Below are 12,297 nucleotides of genomic sequence, written 5' to 3'. Positions count from 1 at the left end.
TAGAAAATTTATGGGTTGGATGTTTTACTTGTTTTATGTGACTTTGCCAATGTTTTTAAAAATGTCACTGAAAAAATTGGATAGGCAAAATGTAATGATAGGAGGGTAGGATACTACCAAAAACAAACATTAACTAAACAAGATAAATGCAAATTAAAATATTAAAAATAAAACAAGAAAAACATAGAACAAGAGAAGTAAAGTTTTTCGTAGAACAAAAGTTGCTCAAAATTACCTCCTGAACACGGGAAAAATAAAAATTTTCGAAAAAAAATTTGGGCAGTAGAGGGTTAATCCAATTTGGATGATCTAAAACTTTTTGAAAAATTAAGAAAATGGATAACAGATTTTTAAACTTAAGAAAACTTGATAAAAAAGTATTTGAATTCATCTATAGTAAACTATTTACATTAAATTTCAAGTCAAGTCAAAAACGATTTAAGTATTAATTAAGTATCAAATACAGCTTGTTACTTAAACAAACGTTCAACTGAGAATAATGAATAGAGATTTTTTTATTTTAAATACATTTGTTTAAAACGCGCCACTTTATTTCATCATCAGAGCAGACTCAACCCCAGAAATTTTGGTGACATTTATATTAATTCTAGTTAAAATTTACAAATAGATTTAAATCACATTCACTTTGCTGCAATAAAACATCTCACAAAGTGTCCACAAAATTTAATAATGTTTATCATTGCGGTGTTGCGGTGTTATTTTAAAATTTTGTTGAGCAATGCAAAAAAATGCATTCCTCATGATAATCTCACAGTGCTCTCTTTTGATAAAGAGAGTCAAAAGCACTCTTTTAACTTTTCCTTACATTTTCGAGTCGACATCAGTTCACCCAAAATCACCTTATACCGAGGGGTCGACCCGTTTTGTTTGCCGAGGGGGAGATGAAAAGTTATTGGAACAGATCCTGACACGTCTGAAAACCAACTTCGAGAGTGAAGGAACCGTCGCCGTCGCTGCCACCATCCAAGGGTGGATCTGGCCTAGGCTTAGGCGCGCAGCAGTCCTTCGCCAATCCGGCCACGTGGTGGTTGCGGAAAATTTGTGTCCCGTTTCGAGGGGAGGAGGTGGTGTGGCAGACCCTCGGGGGAGGGAGGCGATTTACGATTATAACCAAAGTTTCCTTTCCTTCATTTTGATTTGATTTGAATTCGACAATAAGGCTTCAAAAAATATATTTCACGTCAAAAATTGCTCCGGGCGTTTTTCCGGAATGTTTAGGGCGTGCGTGTGTGTGTGTTTGTGTAAGAAGTGGAAAAGGACTCGGTGAAAATAGGGAGGGATGTTTTCCCCGACCCGGGTGTTTTCGTGGGATGCTGGGGGTTCGTTGGTTGTTGGTCTGCTCAACGGCGGCGTATACCCGACCGACCCTGTTAATGATGATGATGCTTGAATTGGAGTTAGCCGCCTGGAGGAAATTGAACACCGGCTCGGTGAAGCATAAATTCTTACGGCCCTGCGGGGTCTTTCCCTTTTTTGTTCTTATTGGTTTGGTCGTAAATTTCAAACGCAAAGCTAATTTCGGCGGGCCCCGGTATGATTTTCATATTTATTTTTACGTCCGTGATCGTTTCTCGTCCAAGTCGACGTTTTTGGCTGCCAGAACTATGGAGTATCCTTGCCGGAGACGTGGTCCTTTTCCTCGGTTGGCCTTGGTGGCATCATTAAGTTGAGTGAAAGCGCACGCGGGAAATGCGAGAGCAAGTTTATGGCGGAAAAATGGACCAAAGTTAGGGTGGTAGGGTTTTTCCGGTGCGGCGATGGCTTTGATTAGTTCTGGCTAACTGGCTCGTCGAAGCAAGTAAATTGTAATTGATTGGAAGATTAACGATAATTATTTTGATTGCCGAGCGCCGGGCATCGACAAGTGGCTGCCAGAGGGGAGTGGGTGGTGTTTTGTTGGGGTTCGTTGTTATGGGACGGTTCGGGGGAATGTTTGTTGGAGCAGGAATATTTATGTTGAAATACAGCCAATTAGAAAATTTGGCGTATTTTATAATGATGTATAAGCTGGTTGAATTGAGTTTATCATTAAGTACCATTGGAAGAGACGGGGTTTAATAAAAAGTGTCCCCGTAAATCAGTTTAAATTTGATATTTTATCAGCAAAAACATAAAGAAATTACAGAATAACTTTTAACACGTTACCCCTTGATAAATATATATATATATATTTTTTAAAGGTTAAAAATCCAAAATTAAGAGCCAAAAACAATTTAGTTAAATTTGGTTGTTATTTAGATTGAAAACTTGTTGGAATCAAACAATGGACTTATGACATTAAATATCGATAACTTTTAATTAATTTGCATTCTTTTTAACCTTATCATTTGTAAAACTTATTTCTAAAAAGATGAGTTGGCTAAACATACAAAAAATAAAAAGGGGAAAACATTACAAATCAATCTAGAGGTTTTATCAAAAGGTCTCATAAATATGAAACACAAAAGTCAATAGCTTATAGGACCTTTAAAGAAAATGCAAGATTTGCATTTATCATGTTTAATTTATGTTTGATTCTGATAAAATTTGGCATATTATACCATTCTTTCAATTTTATGCTTGTTTTTATCACTATCTACACCAGAGTTAAATTGTAAAAATAAAATGTAGTCGCATAGTCTGGGAGAGTACAAAAATAACTGCATACTTTTTAATAAAAATATAAAAAATAGAGGCAACACAGTCAAAGTAGACCAAAAAAAAATCATTTTTATGAACATCGGCAAAGTCACAAAAAACTATAGTGTAGTGGTTTGGTTGTAAAGGGCGAAATCGTCATTTGAAAAAAAGGTGATTAAGTGACGCTTGAAAGTGAACCATAATAAAATAAAATCGTCTTGCCTTCCAGAAGTATAAAATAAACACAAAAGATAGCATTTTTCAACATCTGTGACTCGAAATTGGTAAAAAAAATAACTTGAGGCTCTAAATCAAAACTAAAAGGATTTTTTTTACAATATTTGATAAAATTTTATTTGTTTTTTAATGACAAAAATATGACATACCGTATACCCTGGTGACATTGATATAATTTCAATTAATTTTTCAAATGGTAAGATTTTTTTCATAATATACAGTTCCAGCCTTAAAGGAAAAAAATGTTATTAATTACGTCAAATTGTTTATTGGTAAGGTTTCTTAAATGTGAAATTTGGATAAATTTCAACTTATTTTTTTAAAAAAAAAGGTTATATTAAAATGACATAAAATCCATTTACATTTGAGGTTAAGCAAATGAAAAGTTTCAGGTTTAAGCAAAAATTATTAGAACTGACGTTTTCATTTTAAAAAATCAGTTTGTGTTGCCAACAAAACCATTTTTGTAGCACTCCAAATAAGCTTACAAAACTGTTCTAATGAAATGCCTATAAATTTCTAGATATTTTTTATAAAAACTTGTAATCTAGAAATTATTTTTTTTTTAAATTTTATGATGCAATCCGTTTTTTGATTCGAATTTTCTTTTCATTGAAAAAAACATGACACTTTTAGAAAATGTAAATTATTAAATTTATCATTGTTTTCCATATTATAGTAAGCATGACTGAATTTTTTTTAATACTGTTATTTTGAACACTTCTCTCCCAAGCTCTGTACCATTATGTTTGTAGTTAATTCGTATTTTTCACTTTGCAAAAAAAAACTTCTACCTATCCATTCCGAATCCAATTAATTTATTTAAAAAAAAACATATTTTCAAAAACGTATAACAAAATGAAGCTCTACAGTTGATTTGAGGTCAAGCAAATAAAAAATTCCTGGTTTCAGCAAAATTTATTTGAAATTACGTTTTCATTTACAATAAAATCAGTTTGTGTTGCCAACAAAACCATTTTTGTAGCACTCCAAATAAGCTTTCAAAACGGTTCTATTGAAATGCCTATAAATTTCTAGATATTCTTAATAAACATTTGTAATATAGAAATTAATTTTAGCTGTTTTTTATACATTAAATTTTCCAAACAATCTTATAATGCAGTCCATTTTCTGATTCGATTTTTATTTTCATTGAAAAAAACATGATACTTTGAGATAATGTAAATAATCAAATTTATCATTGATTTCCTAATAATAGTTTGCCTTATTGAAAAAAAAATTGAAAACTGTTACTTTTAACACTTCCCTCCCAAGCTCTGTGCCATAATTTTTGTAGTTAATTCGTATTTTTCACTTTGCAAAAAAAAATCTTCAATCTATCTATTCCAATTCCAATCAATTTAAAAACAAAAAACATATTTTTTTTTAATGTATAACAAAATGTAGCTCTACAGTTGAAGCCTAATAAATGTTATTAAGTAGCTCTAACGATGATTTCAAATGGTTAGAACATCTCTTCTCAAGATACTCATCAAAATTGAAAGAAGGCTTGTACGGAATAACTAATTGGTTGTGTTTTTCGGTATATTGGCTTAAATTAGCTTCAAGTTAACAGAGTTATTCTCTTTTGCAAGCATAAATGTATCCAATTTGTAATGTTTTAAAGAGTGATGGATAAAAAAAAATCTGTAAGAAACGTGTTTATTTTAAACCCGACTTTAAATATTTCTTTAAACAACATGTTTTCTAAAATTTGTTGGTTTTTCACAAAAAATTATACAATTTATCCAAATTACAAATACTCCTCCAGTTTGTTGTTATATACCCAAACACACAATCACATAGCAACAAAAAGCCCTCCACCAGGCATCAATTCTAGACGCAAAGCCCCAAAAGGATCTTGTCATCTTCTGCAAACATACAGACAGACAGACAAACTCTCCAAACAGCCTGGAACACCACCACCCAACTTGAGGCAAAGGGACGACGCAGGATGGGCCCGCGTCTTCCGCTCATCAAAAAGTCTCAGAAATTACGATCCCCGAGCAGCGACATAAGAAACGCAGAAAAACAACTCTGCAGTGCTATATTTTCCGCTTTTTCCCCCTCCCCTCCCAACTATACAGGGAGAAAATCCATGGTCCGTTTGTCTCTTGACGATATCCTCACACTCCTCCTTCTTTGCTGGCGCTGGCTGGCTCAACTTCTACAACTTTGGTTCTCCTCCAGTTTGTCGTCTTCGTCGTCGTCGTCATTTCAGCTCAACATCCAACCATTAAAAGCATCTCTCTAGGCTCCCTTTAATTCAGAATACTTTTCCTCAGCTTTTCCTTTACTGTGAGTGTGTTTTGTGTGTGCGCGCGAGCTCCATCATTAATAAATACGACAAGGGGTATTATATTATTTCGCTTAACTACGCCTCGGCTCCTGGAGTACTGAGAGTCCTTCGTCCTGGCGCTGTTTGTCGTCGAGCTCAACTCATTTCACCGCACAAAGATGGCTCCGCAAAGGGGCATCAATGAGGGGAGGAGGAGGAATTGTTGCTATGTTCGAATTTTGGTACTCAGTTTTAATTTATTTTTTCAATAATTTTTTTTAAAATTTACTTAATCTTGACCGAGCCATGTTGTCTAGTGGTAACGCTTCTGCACCGTAAGCGTTAAATCGGTGTTAAATCCCCGTTCTATACAGTTATGAGATACCTTAGGATATCCTACTGCAGGGGTGACCAAAGTATGGCCCGCGGGCCAAACGTGGGCCGCGAAGTGATATTTTGTGGCCCGCGGACTAATTTTGAAAGTCGATGTATGGCCCTTTGACCCGTATGTAAAGTGTTTTTTTTATTCAGTTTGGTTTAAAAGCTTTTTTGAAATCTATATTATTGAAAATTTAAATGTGATTGAAAATTGTAAATTCCCCAAAATTGTCATCAAACCTTTTTGGAAATGAGTTATAAAACGTTCAAATTTGACTAAAGAAGAAAACTGATAAAATAGCTAAAAAGTAAGTATTTCATACTAATTTTAAAGCAATAGCGCACCATTTTTTTTACTTGCTGGGCCTAACACTTGTTTTGCACTTAGAAACCTTTCAGCTCGGAATTCGTACTCAGTTGGACATTTGGATAAATTGACATTTGGAATCTGAATCATCAGACCAAAAATTTATAAAAATTTAATAAAATTGGAGGATTGATTGTTAAAAAAGGTGCAGGTGGTTATGTTACACATGACCAGTATGACAAAGAACTTTGCAAGATGATTGTTGAAATTTTCGATTAGAATGTCCGGTCCAAATTCCCCCCTTATAATAACCGTCCTATCGAACTAAGGGGACGGAAATTGCAAGTGGAGCTGAAATAGAAATCGAAGTGAAATCAATTTACTTTCCTTCACCACTCGAAAGTTACCAAGATGCGGGAACGTTTTTGCAAGGCTGTTGCAAGCAATCGGCGGCAGTAAAGGAAATTTGAACAGCAGACATTAAAAACTACCCTTTACAGGGCTCTTAATGATTACGAGATAGTTATTCTAAATTTCCAGAAACAGATTTTCACAGTGGCACAAAAATATGTGCATTGCAGTAGTCTATTTATTAAATGTCCCCCCATCGGAACATCCGCGGGGCCTCCGGCCACTCCGGATTGTGGCCACTACTGCCGAAATGTAAAATTTCATGCCCAGTATCAATAACCATAAAGTTTGATACCCATATTGTCCCAACTCTTACGGTCCGGCAAATGTCCCCCCATCGGAACATCCGCGGGGCCTCCGGCCACTCCGGATTGTGGCCACTACTGCCAAAATGTCAAATTTCATGTCCGGTATCAAAAACCATTAAGTTTGATACCCATATTGCCCCAACTCTTACGGTCCGGCAAATGTCCCCCCATCGGAACATCCCCGGGGCCTCCGGACACTCCAGGTGGTGGCCACTACTGCCAAAATGTCAAATTTCATGTCCAGTATCAAAATCCCTAAAGTTTGATACCCATATTGCCCCAACTCTTATGGTTCCGCAAATGTCCCCTTATCGGAACATCCCCGGGCCTCCGGCCACTCCGGATTGTGGTCACTACTGCCGAAATGTCAAATTTCATGTCCGGTATCAAAACCATTAAGTTTGATACCCATATTGCCCCAACTCTTACGGTCCGGCAAATGTCCCCCCATCGGAACATCCGCGGGGCCTCCGGCCACTCTGGATTGTGGCCACTATTGCCGAAATGTCAAATTTCATGCCCAGTATCAAAAACCATAAAGTTTGATACCCATATTGCCCCAACTCTTACGGTCCGGCAAATGTCCCCCCATCGGAACATCCCCGGGGCCTCCGGACACTCCAGATGGTGGCCACTACTGCCAAAATGTCAAATTTCATGTCCAGTATCAAAATCCCTAAAGTTTGATACCCATATTGCCCCAACTCTTATGGTTCCGCAAATGTCCCCTTATCGGAACATCCCCGGGGCCTCCGGCCACTCCGGATTGTGGTCACTACTGCCGAAATGTCAAATTTCATGTCCGGTATCAAAAACCATTAAGTTTGATACCCATATTGCCCCAACTCTTACGGTCCGGCAAATGTCCCCCCATCGGAACATCCGCGGGGCCTCCGGCCACTCTGGATTGTGGCCACTATTGCCGAAATGTAAAATTTCATGCCCAGTATCAAAAACCATAAAGTTTGATAACCATATTGCCCCAACTCTTACGGTCCGGCAAATGTCCCCCCATCGGAACATCCGCGGGGCCTCCGGCCACTACTGCCGAAATGTCAAATTTCATGTCCGGTATCAAAAACCATAAAGTTTGATACCCATATTGCCCCAACTCTTACGGTCCGGCAAATGTCTCCCCATCGGAACATCCCCGGGGCCTCCGGACACTCCGGATTGTGGCCACTACTGCCGAAATGTAAAATTTCATGCCCAGTATCAAAATCCCTAAAGTTTGATACCCATATTGCCCCAACTCTTACGGTCCGGCAAATGTCCCCCCATCGGAACATCCGCGGGGCCTCCGGCCACTCCGGATTGTGGTCACTACTGCCAAAATGTCAAATTTCATGTCCGGTATCAAAAACCATAAAGTTTGATACCCATATTGCCCCAACTCTTACGGTCCGGCAAATGTCCCCCCATCGGAACATCCCCGGGGCCTCCGGACACTCCAGGTGGTGGCCACTACTGCCAAAATGTCAAATTTCATGTCCAGTATCAAAATCCCTAAAGTTTGATACCCATATTGCCCCAACTCTTATGGTTCGGCAAATGTCCCCTTATCGGAACATCCCCGGGCCTCCGGCCACCCGGATTGTGGCCGCTACTGCCGAAATGTCAAATTTCATGCCCAGTATCAAAAACCATAAAGTTTGATACCCATATTGCCCCAACTCTTACGGTCCGGCAAATGCCCCCCCATCAGAACATCCGCAGGGCCTCCGGCCACTCCGGATTGTGGCCACTACTGCCAAAATGTCGAATTTCATGTCCGGTATCAATAACCATAAAGTTTGGTACCCATATTACACCAACTCTTACGGTCCGGCAAATGTCCCCTTATCGGAACATCCCCGAGGCCTCCGGCCACTCCAGGTGGTGGCCACTACTGCCAAAATGTCAAATTTCATGTCCAGTATCAAAATCCCTAAAGTTTGATACCCATATTGCCCCAACTCTTACGGTTCGGCAAATGTCCCCCCATCGGAACATCCCCGGGGCCTCCGGCCACTCCGGATTGTGGTCACTACTGCCAAAACATCAAATTTCATGTCCAGTATCAAAATCCCTAAAGTTTGATACCCATATTGCCCCAACTCTTATGGTTCCGCAAATGTCCCCTTATCGGAACATCCGCGGGGCCTCCGGCCACTCCAGGTGGTGGCCACTACTGCCAAAATGTCAAATTTCATGTCCGGTATCAAAAACCATTAAGTTTGATACCCATATTGCCCCAACCCTTACGGTCCAGCAAATGTCCCCCCATCGGAACATCCGCGGGGCCTCCGGCCACTCCGGATTGTGACCACTACTGCCGAAATGTCAAATTTCATATCCAGTATCAAAAACCATAAAGTTTGATACCCATATTGCCCCAACTCTTACGGTCCGGCAAATGTCCCCCCATCGGAACATCCGCGGGGCCTCCGGCCACTCCGGATTGTGGCCACTACTGCCAAAATGTCAAATTTCATGTCCGGTATCAAAAACCATTAAGTTGGATACCCATATTGCCACAACTCTTACGGTCCGGAAAATGTCCCCCCATCGGAACATCCCCGGGGCCTCCGGCCACTCCAGGTGGTGGCCAGTTCCAATGATCGACTCACGCGACCGGCATGTCTTAGCTGGTCCTTGCCTCCAAGCCATCTGCTCCCGGACCTCCAGGCCGTCTGCTACCGGGCCACCAGGCCATCTGCTTCTGATGTGTCCTCGTCGTCGTCCAGCAATAGAATGAATTTTCGGGACCGACCGAGCCGAGTTTTGTTGGCTCGTCGACGATCCGAAAATTATGAGGTGGAGTGGGGGAGATTTTAGATACATCAATCTCACGTCTCTCGATCGACTGATTGGGAAACGTTCGTTCATCCAACCAGCGTGCACCAAAAAGAGGGGAAATTTGCCGAGAGGGGAATTCGTCACGTAACGTTTTCGCTTCGCGAAAATTTTGGATTGACACCACGTATAGAAACCTAGAACAAAGTTCTTTGTCAAAATCCTTTGGCAAAGATTAATCATTAGAGTTGCACCTCGTTTGGAAAAAAAAACTATGCTATCATTTGTTTTAAATAATATTTAATTAGGCCGTTGCATTTTTTTAGGTTTTTTCGTTTAATTTAGTTAGTTTAATGTAAATACAAGAGCATTCAACTCAGCACCTTATTTTCATTTTATATTAATATATTATTTTATATTAATGAAATTGGAATTGACTAGATAGTGGTACACAGCTAAAAAAGTAGCAATCCAGCTGCGTGTAAAAGGCCTGGGTGTTAAATAAATAATGCATTATTTTATGCAATTTTATGTGATTTTACACCCTGAAATATGTAGCCTATCAGTATGGGAAACCTAGTTGACCGAAATATCAAGCTGATATATGCGTTTATCCTTCCAACTGTTCATCGGTCTGATGGACGAGTGGGCTAAGGCACCAGTCCTTACTGTTGGTGCTGGGTTTGAATCCCGTCGATTGCAACTTTTTTTTATGTTTGCAAACATTGTACATGCAGTGTGTAATATCAAGTGTTTATTTTGACGAAGGTGATGTGCATGCTTTTGCATGCGATTTTACCATCGGATTTTTTGCTGTGTAGTTAACATCTTACAAAAATATTGTCAGCGGCTTAACCTGATTTTAATGTTTGGTGAGGCAATGAAAAGTTTGTGGATAATATTTTTCAGATTTTATTTGGTTTTGTTGATTCTTATAAATTCAAACCAATTGACTTTTCTAAACAAAACTGTTGTAAATTGCAATTTGTTGTTCTCTAATATTTAAATGCCAAAAATGTAAAAAAAAAACATGAAATTAAAAAAAGGATAATAAATTTATTTTTCAGTTTAATAGATCATGATAACACAATTTAGTTTTATTTAAATAAAAAAAATATCACATTTGGCCTGGAAGCTCATGTGAGCTTCAAATTTGGCCCGCCTTTTAAAAACTTTGGGCACCTCTGCCCTACTGTCATTAGACTGTAATATAAATTGATTTTTCCTTTACTGAACAGTTATATACTTTTAATATCTGAAATAATCTTGACAGGATTTTTCTGGGCTGTGGAGTTGGAGTCGGAGTCGAAGTCGGAGTCGGAGTCGGAGTCAGAGTCGGAGTCGGAGTCGGAGTCGGAGTCGGAGAAGAAGCCGGATCCGGGTACTTTAGTCGGAGTAGGAGTCAGTAATATCTGAGTAGTTAGATTTGGTGTCGGAGTCGCTAAACCTTCAGTAGTCAGAGTCACAGTTGACTAATTTCAACAACATTGTATGGGAATTGTTGTTGGAGTCGTAGTCGGACTCGGAGTCGCTTGATCTCCAGAAACCGGCGGAATTGATATCGGAATTGAAAAAAACAACTTTTTGCGGTACTGTTCATCGGAATTTCACAACAATTCAAAAAAATAAACCAAGCAAAAAATTAAAAATATGATTAGTAACATGCATTTCAAACTGTTTTAGTAGATTTTACTTCTATTTCTGTTAATTTTTGAAAAGTATTCGAAACGGCCTTACTTTTTTTAACGTTGCCGAGATTTTTCAAAGAGTGTAAATGTTCAACCAAATTGCATAGACAAGTAAAATACAAATTTAAATTACAAGCTATGGATTCAACATTTGGATGAAAAAAGGGTTTAAAAAAAATACAATAAATAAAATTCTAAAAGAGACCGATTTCGTGTTTATCTTCGAAATGATAACGGGAAAACTTATATTAATATAAAATTGATCAAATTAATTATTTGCTTCAAATCTTCGAAAACTCTGCGTTTTTCATATATTTCTTGTAAAAACTGTTAAAAATCATTGAATATCTTTTTAATTGATGGTAGAAGGCTAGTTACCTCAGTTTCAGAAAAACAACCAATTTATGATTTTGGATGAAAATTGGAAAGTCTGAGAATTTGAAAAAAGTATGAACGTTGTTTATGGATGGCTCAGTTATTAATATTGCGTCAAATATAATCAATTAATAAAAAAATCAAATTTCATTTCTCACCATTTCAAATTTAACAATTTTCATAAAGGTTCACTTTCATTCATCATCGCGCCATCCGCCTCTCAGCGGGCGTGGCTCTGCGGGAAATCACACTCTCGTCGAGGCCACGTCACGTCTCAAACCCTTCTTCGGGTTCTCCAGTAACCGAGGAATAACTTTCTCATTTCGTTATTCCATTTGTCGAAAATCTGCTGCCCCGAATATCACTCCGAGTGCCCGCCGCCAGAACAAGTTCAAAAATACCAAGTTTCAGCAGTTAATTTCCCCCTGGCCGCCGGCCACCAGCCACCGCGTCTCGTCACAATCCGGCACATAATTTTCGCCGTTTTGCCCTCGTCAAAGGGACACTATCAAGCGTCTATCGGGAATTTATTAAGATTTACCGCTGTAATTTAAATTGATACCCATGAATTATGGCGACTCGACTCCCTCCCTCGTTCCCCAAGTTTCCATCAGGACTTTTCATTTCCCGTTTTTCAGGCGACGAGTCGAGTCGAGGCAGTTTTGAGCAGCAGCAGCAGCAGCAACCAGGAAGAGTTAGTTTGTGTGTCGATGATTTGTGACTGTTGGTTGAAAAATTTCCCCTTTCGCCTTCTTTCGGGGGGTAATTCGTTCATTAACACTCTTTTCTGAATTTATATATATTTGAATTATATGTCTCTTACCCCCTTTTCCTCTCGAATATTTCCCCCAACCAACCATCAGGCAGGTCCTTTTGGTCCTGAGTCGTCAGTGGGACCTA

Source organism: Culex quinquefasciatus, chromosome 2, assembly GCF_015732765.1.
Source record: "Culex quinquefasciatus strain JHB chromosome 2, VPISU_Cqui_1.0_pri_paternal, whole genome shotgun sequence".
NCBI classification, from domain to species: Eukaryota; Metazoa; Arthropoda; class Insecta; order Diptera; family Culicidae; genus Culex; species Culex quinquefasciatus.
Note: the sequence above shows the minus strand (reverse complement) of the source record.